At 39.0% G+C, this 17,736-nt stretch overlaps 1 protein-coding gene across 16 annotated transcripts in view; it reads left to right on the forward strand.

The window, feature by feature from the left end:
• The first annotated feature begins 346 nt into the window (after positions 1-346).
• The window catches only part of nrcama (neuronal cell adhesion molecule a), a 62,862-nt gene continuing 45,472 nt past the window's right edge, over positions 347-17,736 (forward strand). For 6 of the 16 annotated variants that reach the window (XM_036210164.1, XM_024283411.2, XM_024283427.2 and 3 more), the window contains exon 1: positions 348-995. The gene's annotated coding sequence lies outside the window, so the exon portion shown is untranslated. Of the gene's footprint in view, positions 996-17,736 lie in introns of all 16 variants that reach the window. The other 10 variants (XM_024283403.2, XM_024283507.2, XM_036210165.1 and 7 more) reach the window with 4 other exon arrangements.

The following is a 17,736-nucleotide window of genomic DNA, read 5'->3' on the forward strand; positions in this document are numbered from 1 at the left end:
TCAGAGCAGCTGCAGCTTTTAGAATAAAATATGAATGGTTTGATAACACAGTTTTGAGGACCAAATTTAAAATTCAATTTGTTTCTTATTAATTAAGAAAACACATGTGTGAAAACATGATATTTTTATTAAGATCCTAATTTTATAAAAGGCAAAAAAGTGTAAATAAAACTGAAGTTGAGCCAAAATCTGCAGAATTTAGCAAATTTTATGGTTTAAAAAGCTGATAACATCGTGTACTTTTATTCTAAGTTTAGGTTTTATTTCCTTCTTCTCGTCTGCAGTCCCTTATGCTGCCATTTCTTGAAAAGGGGGCGCTACAATTGCTACATGTTTCTTTTTTTCTGCGCCAGATTGGAATCATTGGAACAAATGCACAGATCCTTTATATATGAAAACATCTCACTCTGATACATATTCTTACACTTGCTGAACCTAATGGAAATCAGTGCAGCTCTTGTAGCTTTTGTTATATTTCCGTTGGAACAGAACGCCATTTAGACACTTATTCGACTCCAGAAGTGCCAAGATACTTCAAAACTAATAAATGTTCACAGCATTACTATATCTTCAAACTACAACAATTTAGGCATCTTAAAAGTAAAGAAAAGTATTCATCGAAGTTCATGTAAATTTAATTGTGTAGCAAAAAATAAATAAATAAAAAATAGTTGGTGTTATATTTTGCAGACTCTTCAAAAAAAGGCAGTTTCTTTCTTTCTTTTTTTTTTTTTTTGGTTTGAAAGGAGCAAATATTTCGACCGAGTGTGCGCTCGACTTGTATAGACGATCTTCGCCACACTGCTGCTTTTGGCAGCTGAGGGGGTGCGGATGAGGAGAGCGGATGGATCGGAGGACCACAGCTTGCCGTTGCAGCGGCTGAGGGGGACGGACACAGCAGCCGGGCACGGTCCTTCCAGCTCTCACACCCCATCATCTGCAGGAGCATCTAGGAGGAAACCGACGCCGGTTTTAGGGGTGGACAAAATAAAAAGGTAAGACCAACCGGACTCATTTATATTCATCCGCGTCATTTTTTTTGTCCTTCCACAATTTTTATTCATTTATTGAAAAATATAAATGTAGTGTTTTCTCATTGTCGCGAGTGTCCGAGGGAAAATAGTCCCGCGGTGTGTTGTCTTGGACGGGTTTGAATGAAGACAATATGGAGGCAGTGATTCGTCGTTTATGTGATTTTGTGCTAAACATCAAAGGCGGTAAAACTGCAGTCTGTTCCTTACATCAAAGCAGCCGAAGAGAGACGTTTACGGGGTGTCGGAATGAGAGGATGTTATCCTTTTTTTCTTTTTTCTTTTTGGGTGATGCAGTCAGGTTCGAGCAGGTGCAGACAGACAGACTGATGGATAGGCGGGCTGGCAGGCCCCGTAAAGCCGAGCTCCTCATTCGGCGATGCCGCCAGCTGTCGCTCTGCTCCTCAGGGAGTCCCTTCAAGAGCTGCGACTTCAAGGAGGAAAGTGAAAGGGAGCGCGGTGCTGCTGCTGCTCCTGTTGTTGCATTCACGGGCCACGTTTCGGCTCGTAGAGCTGAGCAGCAGCACGAGCGCACGAAGACGACGGAAGAACCGAGGATGGAAGTCTCTCCTAATTGTTACCACAATGGAGCTTACTTCAAAAAGATACATTACACCATTTTGCTGCAAACTTTTAGTTTACATCTTGAGGAGTGCCCAGGAGATAATATTAAAAGTGTTTATATAAACCTCTAAAGTAGGCCCGCACAATAAATCGCAAATTTATCGTCGTGGCGATAGATGGCTAAAACTATCATGGCAGCTTAAATTAATCAAACAGAGCTATTGATGCTACGCTAGTTTTTAAATATGTAGTATAAATGTATAAAAGTATAATATATAATTGTTTCTAATATATTTAGCTTATGGTGTTCACACTAGACTATAGCTAATCAATACTAGCGCATTTACGCTAGAGGCTTGGTGTGAAATATCGTAGCGGTTCAAATTTTGCATATCTCGCTTCAGTCTTTTTCCTTCACAGCTCTATTCCGATACCAACACATTCTCACTCCCAAGTCATCACATATTTACGTTTAGTTAAGGACCCTTCCGCGTCACTTTTTGAAGTTTTGTGTGTTCGTAAAATTAAGGGTCCACAACTCTCTGGACACAGTGCCAAATATGGTACCGGGCGGACTGTCCCTCAAAACACCAGTACCCTGGTACCAGTTCACGTCCAGTATTGCGTCTAGTATCGCATCTATTACTGCATGGTACCATGTCCGTGCCAGGTTTGGGTACCAGGAACAGCCACCACGTAAAAAAACAATGAGTTAGGTACACCCAAAACGTCAAAAAGTGACCTTAACCAAACATCAATATGTGACGACTTGGGGATGAGAATGTGTTGCTCATTCATGAAAGACTTGGTGTCATAGAATTCCCGCTAGGCACAAAACACAATTATTAATTTATCCTTCATGATCAATTTTCAATGGGTCCATACATCCTACATCAATACCAAATCAGTGTCCTTGATTAGTCAAAGTTCATTATTGCAATACTGATGACTAGAATCATACATCACGAGTTTTCCTCATTTTGTGCAGCCCTTAAAGACCCAAGTCTGTAGAAAATAATCCAATAATAAAACCCTATTCTTCAAAATCATAAAATTCCATAGTAATTTAAATGTAAATATTTAGATATCCTGAAAAGTTAAAAAATAATTGATAGTCAGGGCAGTTTTCTTCTTCGTTCAAAGCTAACTTCGGGCAACATTGCCCCCAAGTGAGTAGGTCCCAGAACTGCCAGATTCTTTTTCAGATGGTCTGTTCTAGTCCTGTCACAAACAATTATTTTAATAGTCGACAGAAGATAATTTTTTCAGATTAGTCGACTAATCAGGTCATGCGTAAAGTGGAAGTAAAACACACATCTTAACCATCATAGACTTTAAACTAACTAAAAACTACATATATTGTAAGCCGAATTTGCCTGCTGAAGATGCTGAAATTGATAGCTGAAAACGTTGAAGCTGATATTAACTAAATTATCTATTATAATTTATAATTATATATATAATTATAATTCTATAATTATATTAACTAAAATATTAGTTTAAAGCCAAGTTAGCCTATAAAAATTAAAAAAAGCCTAAGTTAGCCGAAACAGCTAGCATGTAACTCAAATATTGGTTTCAAAATGGCCTTAAAAAAGCCTAAATTAGCCAAAATAACTAGCATGTTGCTGAAATATTAGGTAAACTCCAAATTAGCTTAAAAAACTTTAATAAATGCCATAAAAGTCTAAAAAGCTAGCAGAATTCCATTATAACTTTCAACTTTACTCCACTTTGACTCCATATAGGTAACGGCTAATCGACTATTAAATTAGTTTTGACTATTTTAGTTGTATATTAGTCGTTGATTAGTCGACTAATCGTGGCAGCCCTTGTCTGTTCTACTTCGGTCTACCCTTTTAACCCTTTAACACAGGTGCTTTAGCTCCAGTATTAACATTCTTTTGACTACCCTAAATCTTCAACCGTTAACGTAATTGCAGGGAATTTTGTGGAACAAGCTAGTAATGCGTGGCATTCAGTGAAAAGTCGCATCAGAATTAGCTGATTCACGTTGATTGCGTAAACAGTCAAAGAGTTACCGTATGTCAACATCCATGGTATTAAAGCCATTTGTGGAAAGAAACTAAACCAAATGAGCTTAGAAAACTGGTCAACAGTCCCGACCCAACCATGTCCACAGGATTTTCCCAGTTTGACGGAATGAGAGATCCAAATGAGATCCAACTAAGACTTTCTCAGATTTCTTCATCTTCTATAACTATCTTTTCTCAGACAATCCTATACAAATAATTGAGCAGCAATGACTCTAAAAGCAAGATACATAAAAGTTCTATCCATATACTTAAAAAAAGCCATATCTACTCGGCGATACTACTTATATGTTGCTTATACTCTCGTATACCAACAGGCATTTGTAGTAGGTGTTTTTTGGGGGGGCACTAAGCTAAGATTTAGGGCTGACACCTGACTTCTGGAGCAGGAAGATGCATTTGTGGAATTAAAAGAACCTGCTTTGTAGCACTATAAATAGAAGGCTGTAACATTTCCCATAGTATTAATATTTACGGTCTGCATCTCATTTATTTATGTCTGTGTGACACGGTAGTGTGCTCAGTCTGAAACAGCTTCACTCCAACTCTGCTGAGATGGTGAAAATTTCTAAGGAAATATTTCACCTTCTTTCTTTTAAAATCATTTAAGGAGAAAAAAATCCAAAGAAACTGACTACTAATGAACAAAACAAATACAGAGGAGTTACAGAGCATTTGATGAGATGGTAAAATCTAAAAACATCATGATCCATGACTATTGCTCTGTTTGAATGAAGATAAGAAGACCCTTATTCTGTGGCGTCTTTGAATTTGACTTTGTGTGTAGTTTGCATCAAACCGATTTAGAGGAGATCAGGATGCAAAGTCCAGATTAATTAACTCAGTACTCAAAAATCTCATAAAGCTCATGCCATACTGAAGAAGATTCAGTTCCCACTGTTCACAAATGACAATTGTCTTTGTTGTTGCACATGAAAGCATCCAAACTTCATCCCACTTTCTACCAAGGTGTATCACAGAATCATCACACGGTAGCACATGGCATCAAATACATCCTTTCATTATCATAATTTGGCAAGGACACTCAGAAATTCTTGGCAATAACTACAAAAATAGGAATTGTCCCTTAAAAATAGCAAAGACTAAGATGTAGCAATATGCTTCTATGACAACCGATACCATATCCACAGTGCACATAGAGTTTTCAATGCAGATCTTGTGCTTTATACTTCATGACACTTCTTATATACATGTTCACTAAAAAATGTGTAAAATTTTGATTTTACCAATTGGACAAATGCCAACTCAACTCTTTTTTGCCTCCCTTGATTGTCAAATCGTCCAACATGTTCTAGTCAGGGTGCTTGACAAAAATATGTTGAATGAGTTTGTATCGTCAGTTGTGGTCAATGTAGACAATTGGCCAATTTGCGTAAGGGTATCCTGTGAAGGAAACTATCCATAATAGTCATTTTATCTGTGGAGTACGTTTATTATTTCACTTTGCCACATCTTGTAGATCTTGTATGGCACACTTTGACAAACTAGTAGGAGGACAAGTATTTATTTAATTATTTACAGTATGTCTCACGATGACTTGACCACATACTTTACTCCATCTCTTATTCCAGCCCAGTCTCAGTAAAATGCGTACATATGCCACGATTTGGGAAATACCGTGTATAATATACGCCAAAACCGTTTTTTGCGTGCATATAATACGCGCGGTCCTAAACGTGTTAAAGTCTGTTTTCCACGTTTGACACGTCCCCTGGTGGAGCCGTGAGCATCACAGACAGCCCCACAAACGAACGATTTGCTTTTCTAACCCTAACCATAACCGTAATCCTAACCTTAACCAGGAACGACGTCATTTAGAAAAGAGCCAGAGGATTTCTGACCACGTGATCAAAACGAAACCTAAAAAGCCGTGTATATTGTACGCCGGCGCAACCTGTTCTCTACCATTGCGTATCATATGCACGCAAAAAGCGTGTTTGGCGTATATTATACACGGTATTTCAGAGTGCAAAGTCGTGGCATTTGTACGCATTTTACTGCGACCGTGTTGCTTATTCTTATAAGTGATGGTGTTCTCTTAAAACAGCCAGATACTGCCTTCAGGCTTTTTATCTTTATAAATGCTTCTGACAGTGGTAACCGGTTCCCTTCAGTGATAATAAAGATAAACATGAATGCTTTGTGTAGTAAATCAAGGTTTCTGTCAGTGCTTGAAAACACGTTGGCTCTCAGCCATACCGCTCATGAGAGGTTTTAAAAACGACACAAGCCATACGATTTGTGCCTTTGAGGCGCCACTACCTCCACGACCATAAATTTATTGTAGTGCTCATCAAATAGTGAAATTAGTCCAGGTGCTGTTTGTTAATGAACTCATAAACAGCTCAGACCGTCTCTGAAGTCTCTGCTCAACCAAAATGAGCACAATTAGCATCGTAGATCCTTGGGTACACTTTGGGGTAATAGCACCCTGCAGGGATGATGGTGGGCCTGGGGGTGGGAGGAGCGTTAACACTCTTGGCTCACATCTGAGAGCGTGTGGAGGACTGTTTTCATCAGGACGCATTCAATTAGCTGTAGATGGATGAATTGGAAAATGGGTATGGAGGAAGAGTCGGGGTCGGGGTTTTGGGAGCTTTTATGGAAGCAGATGTATCGTATAGAAGACAGATGGTGTTTGGTTACGTTTTTTTTTTTTTCTTTTTTGGAAGGGACGTTTTGACTGTGACTGTAGTGAATCAGAATCCAGTATTAGGTCTATAAGGAGCCAAATAAATCAGAGATTGGTATATTTCATTTCAACGAAACAGTAACTTTTGACTCTTCTTATTGGATTTTCAGTCAACAAAAGACTCATTAAATGGACTCTCTGTAGGATATTACAATATTCAGGGATACAGATGGGTCCAACAGCACCAAAATATCCCCTAAATGTCAATAATGACACTTCTTTAGCTAGACCCATAGGTCTTTGGAGTAGATGCCAGCAGCCAGTATCAGTCGAGGTGTTTGTGTGGATCAGGTGGGCGACAGATGGGAAAGTGGTGGGGTGTGTGTGGAGGGGGGAAGCTGCCAGACTGGTACAAGCTTGCCGAGTGTAATGACATATCAGCCGATCCGGTCCGAATGGTTGACTTCATTTCTATTCTCCGGTTCATGGACGGGCGAGCACGATCTGTGTCTAAGCAGTCCTGTTTTAGTTTGCTTCATTGAGGTCATTACTCCGACACGGTCAATGACTTCTGTTGGATCTGATCCAACTCACAGAGGGGGGACCCAAAACACGGAAAATCAGAAGCAGGTTGGTGAAGAAAAACCTAAAGGAAGCTATCTTATTAGATAAAACTCGACTTACAGAGCAAACAGACGAAGAGAACCACAACTTAGGGACCATAAAATGACTGTAGACCTTTTATGCACAGATTAATCAGTTAAAAGAAGCCTAGAGTCGTGGAGAATTCAAACTTATACTTAAAGCAGGTTCAATTGTCTGCACCCAGCCCTTTTTCTGCATCTCCACTCATAAATACTTCTTCTGTCCTTTTTTATCATTCATTTCTTATGGTTGTACCATTAAGTACATGGTAACTTTTGAGGGTTGAACGACAACGTAACATCTGTCTGAAGACTCTGTGGCTCTAATACTTCATTTCCACTAAGCAGTCCGGACTGGTCTGCTCCTGGCCGGTTTAGAATGGTCCAGGTAATTCAAGTGAGCGTTTCCATTGAGTGTTGGACAATCAAGGCACATGCAGGGTGTAGACCTATGATGTAGCTGTGAATCATTATGGTGCGACTACAGTGGTTTTCTGTATTTGCAGATTTGCCGTCTCTCCAGTCATTAACCTCAGCAAATAAAGGGGGAATACGGAATACATAGAATTTAATATTCTTTGCAAGAAGATTGCTGGAGGCAAAGAAAAGAGGACAAAACTTTCAGAATGATTCTTGAGTCTGGCAAAGTGCTGGTCAGACGCTTGCTGTTGTCCTAAAACCTTTCCGCCAATCTAAGGATTTCATAGTGTGATGACAGTAGCTCCACCCTAACTGGTCAGTTCCATTTTTACAACCAACGGGGGACTAAAAATGGTATGAATCGGTCCTGCATAATGGGTCAATTTTTCATGCAAACGCTGAAAATACTGTACTTGTCTGATCCAGTCTGGTCTGGACCACTGAGTGGAAACAAGGCATTAGGTGTATGGTGTCTCCATGCTTACACCGCTTTAAAACATCTGCATTCGATTGTTTTTTGTGCAACAAAACAGTTGACACGGCAGCTGTGTCGATTAATAAACACAAGTTGTAGATCCAAAGCTCAACGTAACAAAGTTCTTTAAGAAAGGCATCCAAGACCATGTTAATCAACAAATACATCCAAAATAGTCAAAATGTATCAAAATAAATCTAACTGGTTCCTACAGTTGCTAAGCAATAGAATAGTTAGATGGTAAGATACAAACTTGAACACCAAGTTTTATTATCACTAATGTTTTTCTTTCATTTGTGCCAAAAAAAATCTACAAAAAAATAGAAATCAAGATAAACTCTAAATTAAAACACCAGTTTACCAAAGACTTGTACGGTTTTAAAAGAACAGCAGATTTGACACTGAAATAAACCAAAAACAACATTTATATTGAAACAGAAACAACAGACAAATAAAAACGATAAGAATTGATTTTGAAACAAAGTAAATCAAACACATAGAGATGCAAAATAACTATAACATTAAATGAGAAAAATAAAAGCACCTCCTGTTCAACAGCTTCTACAAATCTAAAACCATATTTGACTTTGATGAAGTCTCCTTCTGGGATGATACTTGTAACCATGGAGACAGTTGTCTTCCGTCTCTATGGAGCGTGTACTGTATAACCTCCTAATCTATAGCCAAAAACAAAAGGAGGAATGTTCCAATCCCAGTGATGGGACCGTCTTTTATTTGGAACTCGGGTTTAAAAATACACTATCAGGCTCATCCAGCAGAATCTTTGTCATGGTCTTAAAATGATTAGTGAGGATTTATGTCAGCGAAGGGCCTTCGGGAGCCAACAGAGCAACTGCGTTTGTAAAAGTGCAGCAGGGAATTTCAAAGATGTTTTAAAACGATTGCAGGTTTGACGTGTTTTTTTCTTTCAGAATTTGGAAAAATTAGTTAATACTGCAAGCGTAGGACTTGTAGAGTCCAAACACATACGTCTTCTTAATCACTTCCTTCAGCGTTTTCCGCTAAGGATCGCCATTCCGGCCCCCACGTTTTGGAGGCACACTTGATGTTGAGGATCTGTTAGTCATGGGGTCAGGAAAGCTGTTTCAATTCAACAGATCTTGCTTATGTCCTCGTTCCCACTCGTCTGACGCGCCCCCCCCCTCCTCCTCTCTGGCAGAAAAAGGCTTCAATGGGAGTCCTCTGCTTGAACCGAAAGAATGTCTTTGTAGAAGAAGATAGACGGTGCAGCCGGACCATGAGGAGGACGAGGAACAGAAGCGGCTCTCAGAGTGGGGAAGCCATCCATCAGCCAGAGCCGAGTTCGTGATCTGATAAACTAATTAAAGACAGACAGGCCGTCGTGGATGTGGGACGGAAGGGGTGCAGGAGGATAAGCATCTGTCTGGTCAATCACCCAACTTTTAGCTTAAATTGAACCAAAGGAGCAGGAGGAGCTGGGTACATTTCCCATAAATCAGTGTATCGTTCCAGGAAATGATGAAAAAATACAAATGACTGTCATCCAGAGTGACCGGAAGGACCAGCGGATGTAAATTACTCAGCATCTTACGATGACACATCTCTGTGTCAACGCCACTTCCCATCAGCGATGTCCCTCTGCATCTTCTCTCTCTTTGACCCTGGAAACTGCTGAGCTCGAGCTTCTGTTTTCTGGTGCTCCGTTGTTTGTAGCGGAGCCAGACTGCGTCACTCACCTTGTCTTTTGGCACTGGGACACAATCCATACCCACTTTCTGTCATAGCACTTTAACTTATTACCCCGTGGGATGTGAGTCGACACTGCCTTTAGGGGGCAGCTTCCGATGCCTGAATGTCGCTTTGGTCTTCCCTTCCAGATCAGATCCTGGGATTAATTGTGTGAATGCTGTGTCAGCATTCACACTATAGTTATCCTGTTTCTTTTTCTTATAGTTTATGTCAGATTCTGTAAATTTTTTTAGCATGTTCTGCAATTTCTGCAATCTTGGGACTATAGCGTTGAGCTCGTTAAGATCATTGGGCAAAGGCGGGGCACATCCTGGAAGGGTCACCAGTCTGTATCAGGGCCACTCAACCGCATATTGTCAAATTCAAACTTAGAGACACTTTAGAATCACCAATTACCCAACGAACAAGTTTTGGGACTCTGGAAGGACACTGGAGTGCCCGGAAAAAACCCACGTATGAATGAAGAGAACATAAGATACTTGTTTCTGAACCTTAAACTTATTCAAACTCCTCAAAGAAAGGTCCCAGTCGAGATTCAAACTAGGAACTTCAATGCAATCTTCTGATATATTCCTTCATGGTTCATCTCATTTTCCTGCTTGTGCCATCTTTTTTTCATTCCTTTCTTCTTTCATTTAGGTTTCTTTACTCTTACCAAAACTCGAATTTCCCCCACTTATCCATCCATCCTCTGATCTGTTTGCTCTTCACACCCTTCATCTTTTCATTTTGGTCATCTTTATCTAATAAGGCCATCCATTCCAAGAAATTCCCAAATTCTGTTCAAATATAGGGACACCATTGGTTAGAGATTTGTTGGTTTGGCATATACCCCACCGTGATTGGTCAGCGCCGCACACAACAATGGAAAAGGGCCATTTATACAAAACTTTTGAGCCGCACTAACATTAAATGTTCATATTACGGCAGGGGCAGCAAACAACCGTCTTGGGGGCCACCACTTTAAGACCCCTGGTTTATGGTGTTGCACCAGATCATAAATGACAATTTTAGTGACTTTCACATTTTAATATCAGAGTTTTAGCTCTAGTTTGACATTCTTTCAACTACCGTAACCCAACAACTGTTGACAGATTAATGAAATTCCACCAGTTCTGAAGCGTCGATTTGCAGCTTTTTACGTTAGTAATTGGTTGTTGAAGGTAATTGTTAGTAATTGGTGCAAACGAATTGCAAAGCTGCTTTTCTCTACTTTAGAATCCATTGGAATTATGTTATTTGCTACACGGTAGAAGAGTTCCAGTAGGTCAAAGACCGTATATTATTTAGGTGTCGCTTTCAACATCTCCGCTGTTAAAGGGTTTATAGAAAATTGGTAGTTGGACTAAAGTTGGGTCATTTTTCCCAGTGTTTTAGCCATTTGATTAAAAATTTTAAGCAGTGCCACCTAAGACTGCATGGAAGGATACAAATGTCAACTTGTTTCAGCTTCTTTGTCTCATTATTAAACCTAACCCCGTTCATTTCTTTAAAATATTGGAATTACTCGGTTGCCTTGGGCGGCGCACATGGCTCAGCTCATTTGCACAACCTCTTTCTGCCTGTATTTTCACATCACCATGCACACTGCTGGTGTTTACCCCCCCCAGCCCACTCAATCTCTGCCGCTCTCTGAAACATGACTCACAAAGCCCATTTAACCTTTAGCCAGCTCGATGCGAACCAGCGCTCGCTTTCTGCCCACTGGCTGCAAACAGTCAGTGTCTTTTTTACTTCTCAGAAGTATTTAAAAAATGTACTCATGATTCGTTTGTGTTTATCTATAGATGACTTTAAAATTTCAAAATAAATCGGAGGATACTTAACGTTTTTGCTTTGTCACAAACTATCCCATTACTGATATTTGATATGTGCTGCATGCCAGATATTTGCTGTGCAAAAGAGCCATCAGTATGTAAAAAAAAACCTGTTAGCATATAATGGGTATCGATTGCTTTTCCTGTGGTAGTTTTTTTTTTCTAATACACTGACACAAGCAGGTAAAACAAGGTATCAGGTGATGCAGGGAGTGTTCCACCATGGCAGGATGCCATTAGCTAGACAATTTTTTCAGCAAACGTATAGATAACACTTACACTATGTATGATGTGTTCACTGACATCTAAAAATAATTAAGATTCGTGTCTTGATTTTGTGTGAATGATAAAAAAGGCCTAAATGTAGTGTTACATAACCTTTTTAGATGCTTTTGGCATGTTAGTTATGATTTCATGGACCAACAAGTACTGCCTTAAGATAAAAAAAAAAAAAATTATGTTTGTTATTTTTAAGTTTTCCTCCCTAAAACCTTTTTTTTTGTTTTGATAAATTCACATTTTATTTGTCAGGTACATAGACATACATGGTACAGCTTTCAGTGAAATATTCCATACAACTACAGGAGCAGTCGTGATGGGACAACATATGACACGCTTATGAAAATTGTATGTTCCATTTTCAACAAGCCTTTTTTGTGATATTGGGCTATATAAATAAAAAATAATCATATTGTATTGAACTATAAGAGACACCTGCTTTCCTTTTTAGATGCAGCCGCTCCTCTCTACCACCATCAAACGGGTCTGGATAAGACAAAAAACGGTTAACCAGCACCCGTACTGGTGAACACCCCAAACGGGTGCATGGGACTAAAGCTATGTCCACAGTGAACGTGATTTGGGTGGCTAGTTTCAATATTAAGTCCATGTACAGGTGCGATCAGAGGTCTTGCGGCGCAATTTGAGCATTCGGCACAGTAGTCTGGCAGTAGCATGTTTGCGGTACTAGCGAACCGTGTGAATTCAAAGATCTAAACTTTGGCAAAGAATTTTGCGTTGCGTCAAGCAATCTGGAACTCAACTTTTGGCTGTGACGTGTTAAAGACATGATCAGCAGTTGGAGTCCAAAACCAGATTTCACATGGGATGTCAGAAAAGGTGGTGGGCCCAAAATGTGCGACACCAGGCTTGATGACAGAAACAATCGTGGCAATAGCTTTGCTTATTGGTGCAAACAGAGTCTACATCCTAGAGTCTACATCCAAGATTCTACATCCTAGAGTCTACGTCCAAGAGTCTATGTCTTAGAGTCTATGTCCAAGAGTGTGTCTAAAAGTCTACATCCAAGAGTCTGTGTCCAAGAGTCTGCGTCCTATTGTCTATGTCCCAGAGTCTACGTCCTAGAGTCTACATCTAAAAGTCTACGTTTAAGAGTCTGTGTCCCAGAGTCTGCATCCAAGAGTCTGTGTCTTAGAGACTGCGTCCTAGATTCTATGTCTCAGAGTATATGTCCTAGAGTCTACTTCCAAAAGTCTATGTCTCAGAGTATGTGTCCTAGAGTCTACGTCCAAATGTTTATGTCCTAGAGACTGCATCCTAGAGTCTATGTCTCAGAGTATATGTCCTGGAGTCTACGTCCTAGAGTCTACGTCCAAGAGTCTGCGTCCTAGATTCTATGTCACAGAGTATATGTCCTAGAGTCTACGTCCTAGAGTCTAGGTCCAAGAATCCTAGATTCTGTGTCCTGGCTTAACCAGTAGGAGTTTCAATCAGGATCTTAAAAAGCCACATCATCGAATAGAATAGATTTGCTTATTACCGCAGACAGCACCTGTTTTCGAAGTGCTGACTGCAGCATTTGTGTAGAAATGGAGGCAGCTGGTCTTTTACAGATGAGTCTAACCTGCCTGGTTTTCCATAAGCTCCACGATGCAACAGAGAGCTGTGGGTAAGACCAAAAGAGCAGGGAGAGAGGTAGAAATAGCATGCCGCTGCTTTGCTGCTCGAGTTGGTCCATTTTCAGAGCTCAGCTCTGAGCATTTCCAGCGGCTGTTTTCGGCAACACCACTGAAAGCTGCTACCAGGACCTGACAGACGGTTCTATGACCTTGGGAAATATTCAAAAGAGAATTAATATTACAGTGGTTCCTTGTTTTTTATGTTAAGCGCTTTGAATCACATTATTTTGAGAAGTGTAATACAAATAAAGTTGTATTTGATTTGCCAAATTGTGGTTCACCTTTCACGTTTTTTTTGTCTGCAATTTTGCTTGTTTTTTTTTCTATTGATAGCGCCAACACAGCACTGTGTACAGCACTGTATTCTGTGTCTTGACTGGTTGTAGACCTTGAGTGAGGTGATTTCTAAAACAGATGTATCAGGTCTCTAAAAGATCTGTTGTAAAACATTGAAAAAGAAAATAATATTTTATGGTAAGATACTCAATAAATAGGCATAACTCTAACAAGGGCATTTTTGTCATTGTTTTTGTAAGCTAGGTTTAACAAGATTGAAATATTTTCCATTGAATGTTTTGAAAATGTCATTGAATTGTGTGATGTGACTATGACTCTTGGACAGGTGCGTCTAGTCGTGCTTTTTCCGCCCTGGATTTGAATGCAGGCTAAACATTTGCTTAAACAAAATGAAGCCAATGGTAGAAAGCAAATGAGTGGGTCTGCACTGATTTTCATGAGTGGATGGGTGAGTCCGGGTCACATGGATGTTGATGTGAGGCTCATCAGTGCGCTGCGTCCGCCCTCTTCCTATTGGCTGCTCAGGTGTGTCTCCCGGCTGTCGGGGAGGTCCCATTGACCGTGTGTGGCTTTGATTGATACTGCTTTTGTTTCCTCGCACCACAAAAGAACAACACATTGTCATCAACAAGCTGAGGGCCACAGAGGCACGGCAGCTGGGATGTGTTTGACCTCAGGGCCCATGAGCAATTACAGCAATTATAAATGAAGGAACAAAGCACACGATTGAATGAATCCGTCCACACAAAAGCTGTGGTAGAGCATAATTTTGCTATTCACCATCTTCATTTTTGACACTTATAACATTTAATATTCATACATAAGTATGCATGACTTAAGAGTTTTAGTACATGAAGCAGTTCATCCAGGATCTTGGACATTTTCTGTGGTTGTTTCAGTTCAACAAGCCTGCCTGTGCCTTAATAGTTGCAATAGCTTTCAATAAAGATTTTTAGCTAAAGAAGCACGTCATAGATTTTTCAAAGCTGTTGTTTTTAAAATATAATTATATAAATTGTTCTTTATTATTAAATTATTATATCAATTCTAAATTATACATACGTTTCCGTCATTTTCTGTACATGTATTACAGTTCAAATGTCCTTGTCAAACTTGTGTTCATGAAACACAACATTGAAGGAGAACAAGCCTTTACCTCCACTTTTATTTAAGTTTTTCTGCAAACTCTTGTAATAGACGAGTCCTATGTTTGCTTATGTTGTGAAATATAGTTATAGTGGGGCAATTACAGATACTGTCCTGTTAACCCAATGAACCTTGGGACATGTAGTCAATTATATTATAAAACAGTGGCCCAGATGCCAAAGAAATGCAAAAAAGTCCCTAAAATTTGTATCTTCTTACATCGCTTGACATTAGAACCAGCAGGAAGTTGGCTATACCGCCAAATACAGTCTGTAGTTTGGACTTTTGTTGTAAAGAATACATTTTATGAGTATTGTCAGCAAAACAAAGTGGGAATGTTAAATACGTTTGGTTAAATTCATAAGTTTTATCTTTTAAACTTAATTGGTGGAGACAGTTTGACAGGTTGAACTTCTTCAAAATAATAGTGACTGGCCAAGTTAGAGGGACTGTAAAACGCCATGGCTCTTGGGTATTGGAAATAAGGACATGTAAACTTGATAAAACATTCACATCTTCATGTTTTGTTTTCTGCTTTGTTAATTTTTTTATGTGGGTTTACAGATTCCTTACCTGCCATAAATGCATGATACTTTCACCTTTTGCTGTGTTTCAGCTCTTAGGATGGTTTATAGGTTAGTGTCTTTCTCTACACACTGTCGCTAAACTGTTCCGTGGTTCACTTGCAAAGAAAAAAAAAAAAGTTTTTGTTTCTTGTCTTGTCCACATCATAAATTCAGATAAACTTTACACCTGTCCCACAACAGAGTAATCTAAGAAAGTCAAATAGACCACTACCCATTAGGTGCATCTCCTACGTACTATGTTCAAAGAACCATCTACACAGACCGGAAAGCTACATTCATTTAAATTTTGGTCCTTAATGCTTTTAAAAATTGTGTTAATTTTTTGCTCTCTACTCTTGTAAGTACTACAAGAAGGATGATGTCTTGAAAATACATTTGAGAATTTTTTCGAAACTAAAGGGCTTAGGAAGTGTTGTAGGTTTAGGAGCACAATTGAAAGTATTAGCCAAGATTTATTTGCCAAAATTGTTTAAAACATTTTGAGTCTTCAAAACCTACATAAAGTCCAGATCTAAACATTTTTCCAAAACTAACAAACTAACAAAAAAGACATTTCTAAAGCACAGTTTTCAAAGAGTCTATACCATACTATTCTTAAGTCTGTCAGAGTGAACTATATCCATAGATATGATATTACTTTTGGCACACTAAAGAATGAAGTTAAATCTGAGATTTGATCAAATATGTTATTTTCGCGAGCTCTTTTTTTCTACCTGGGAGTATCTCTGAGGCCCTGCCTTTCACTCCTTTTGGGTGCCACCCACTTCACAACATCATCCTGGAGCCGGTGCCTCAACATCCAAACTTTCGGAATCATGGATGTGCATTTAACATGAAAAGGTTTTGCCGATCACTGCTAGCTCCGTGGAGAAAGTGTGTTTGTGTTAGCTTGGGGGTGGACCTAGCAGTCCAGGCTTTTCTTGGAAGGGGCTGGTCCTCACTCTGTGACATCAAAGTGTAAGGAGACACTGGTTTTTGTGGATTGGGAGCAGGGATTTAGAGGAATCCGTTCAAAATACCGCTTTGGTGGCTTTTTTTCAAAACGAGTTAACATAATATTCTTAAAAGCTAAAAAAAATATTTTGTATGATGTAGGCTGCTGAATTTCTTCATTTTTATGTTTTTAAGCTGATCATTTGAGTTAAACATGGTAATTGACTTCAAATTATGACGTAACATAATTTAATCAAATTTATCCAAAGTTCTTTCATTGTAAAAGTACTTTTTTTGTTGGAAATTAGGCTCAAAGGATTATAAAAGTGTTCACATGTTATAATACAGTTTTGGTCATAAGTTAAACAAAATTTACCATTTTAAATGGATTTTTACTTTGTTACAACTAATCTGTCATCATAAATTTATACTAGATCTCCTCTGCAGTGATCCTAATGTTAGCAGTTTGCTCTCCTGCTTTTGTCTTCCTGAGGTAGAAGATATGCTGTCAATATTAGTGGTCTCCTAGGCGTCCTATAGGCTCATGCTCTTCCCTGTTTGCACATCCTCATCCTCAGACCTTTTGTTCTTCACAGCAATTTCCACATTTTGGTTTCTCGTTGACCCGCTCTTTCTTCAGCATCTGTGTCCGTCTTTACTTTCCCGCACATCTTCTTTGTCGATTTCAAATAAGATGGTCTCCAGGGTTACGGCTCTATGGACATTTTTTTTTAGCATCTTTCTGACATGTCGTGTCACTGAAGGCCAAACCGCTCTCTGGTGAGCTGCCTTTAGCCAGTCTGCTTGACTTTCTTCATGGTGGCATGGTAATGAGCTACACCTTGCAGTGCACTTTAAAAGCTAGGGGTATGGAGAGAAAATAGACTCACCTTGATTTCTGCATTTGTAATTCTTAACTTGTGCGCAACTTTGAATTTGGGCATGCAGAGTCTTGATTTTTAACTCATATCATAAATTATATGTTTAAGTACAAAAAAAGACAAAAAAATACATTCACGCATGCACAAATGTAATATATGATGGGGTAATTAATATAAAAAAAAGTCTACATTTAGAATTTTTTTGTATTATTTATTAGGCATTTCTGTTTTATAGCGTGGGCAAATGTCAAGTTGGATTTTTATCAAATCCAAAACCCATCGTCTCTTGAGTGGACCTATTGATTTTATCAGTTACATCCACTTTGTAAAAGCTCGCAGTAGGAAGAGCACTTGTGCTTTTCATATTTTTAATAAAACAATCACTACTAGCGCTATTGCTAGCCATGTACAGTAGCATATAAAACAAATAGGCTACTCATGACATTGCAGAAGAAGAAACAAAATGGCTAACAACACATTAAAAATAAAACTCAAAAGCAACTTTAGAAAATGCTATTATAATGGGCAAAAAGCCATTGATTTCTATATTCGTTAGTCTCACAGAAACAACAAAGAACAGAGAC

Source organism: Oryzias melastigma, linkage group LG23 (assembly GCF_002922805.2).
Source record: "Oryzias melastigma strain HK-1 linkage group LG23, ASM292280v2, whole genome shotgun sequence".
Classification (NCBI taxonomy): Eukaryota; Metazoa; Chordata; class Actinopteri; order Beloniformes; family Adrianichthyidae; genus Oryzias; species Oryzias melastigma.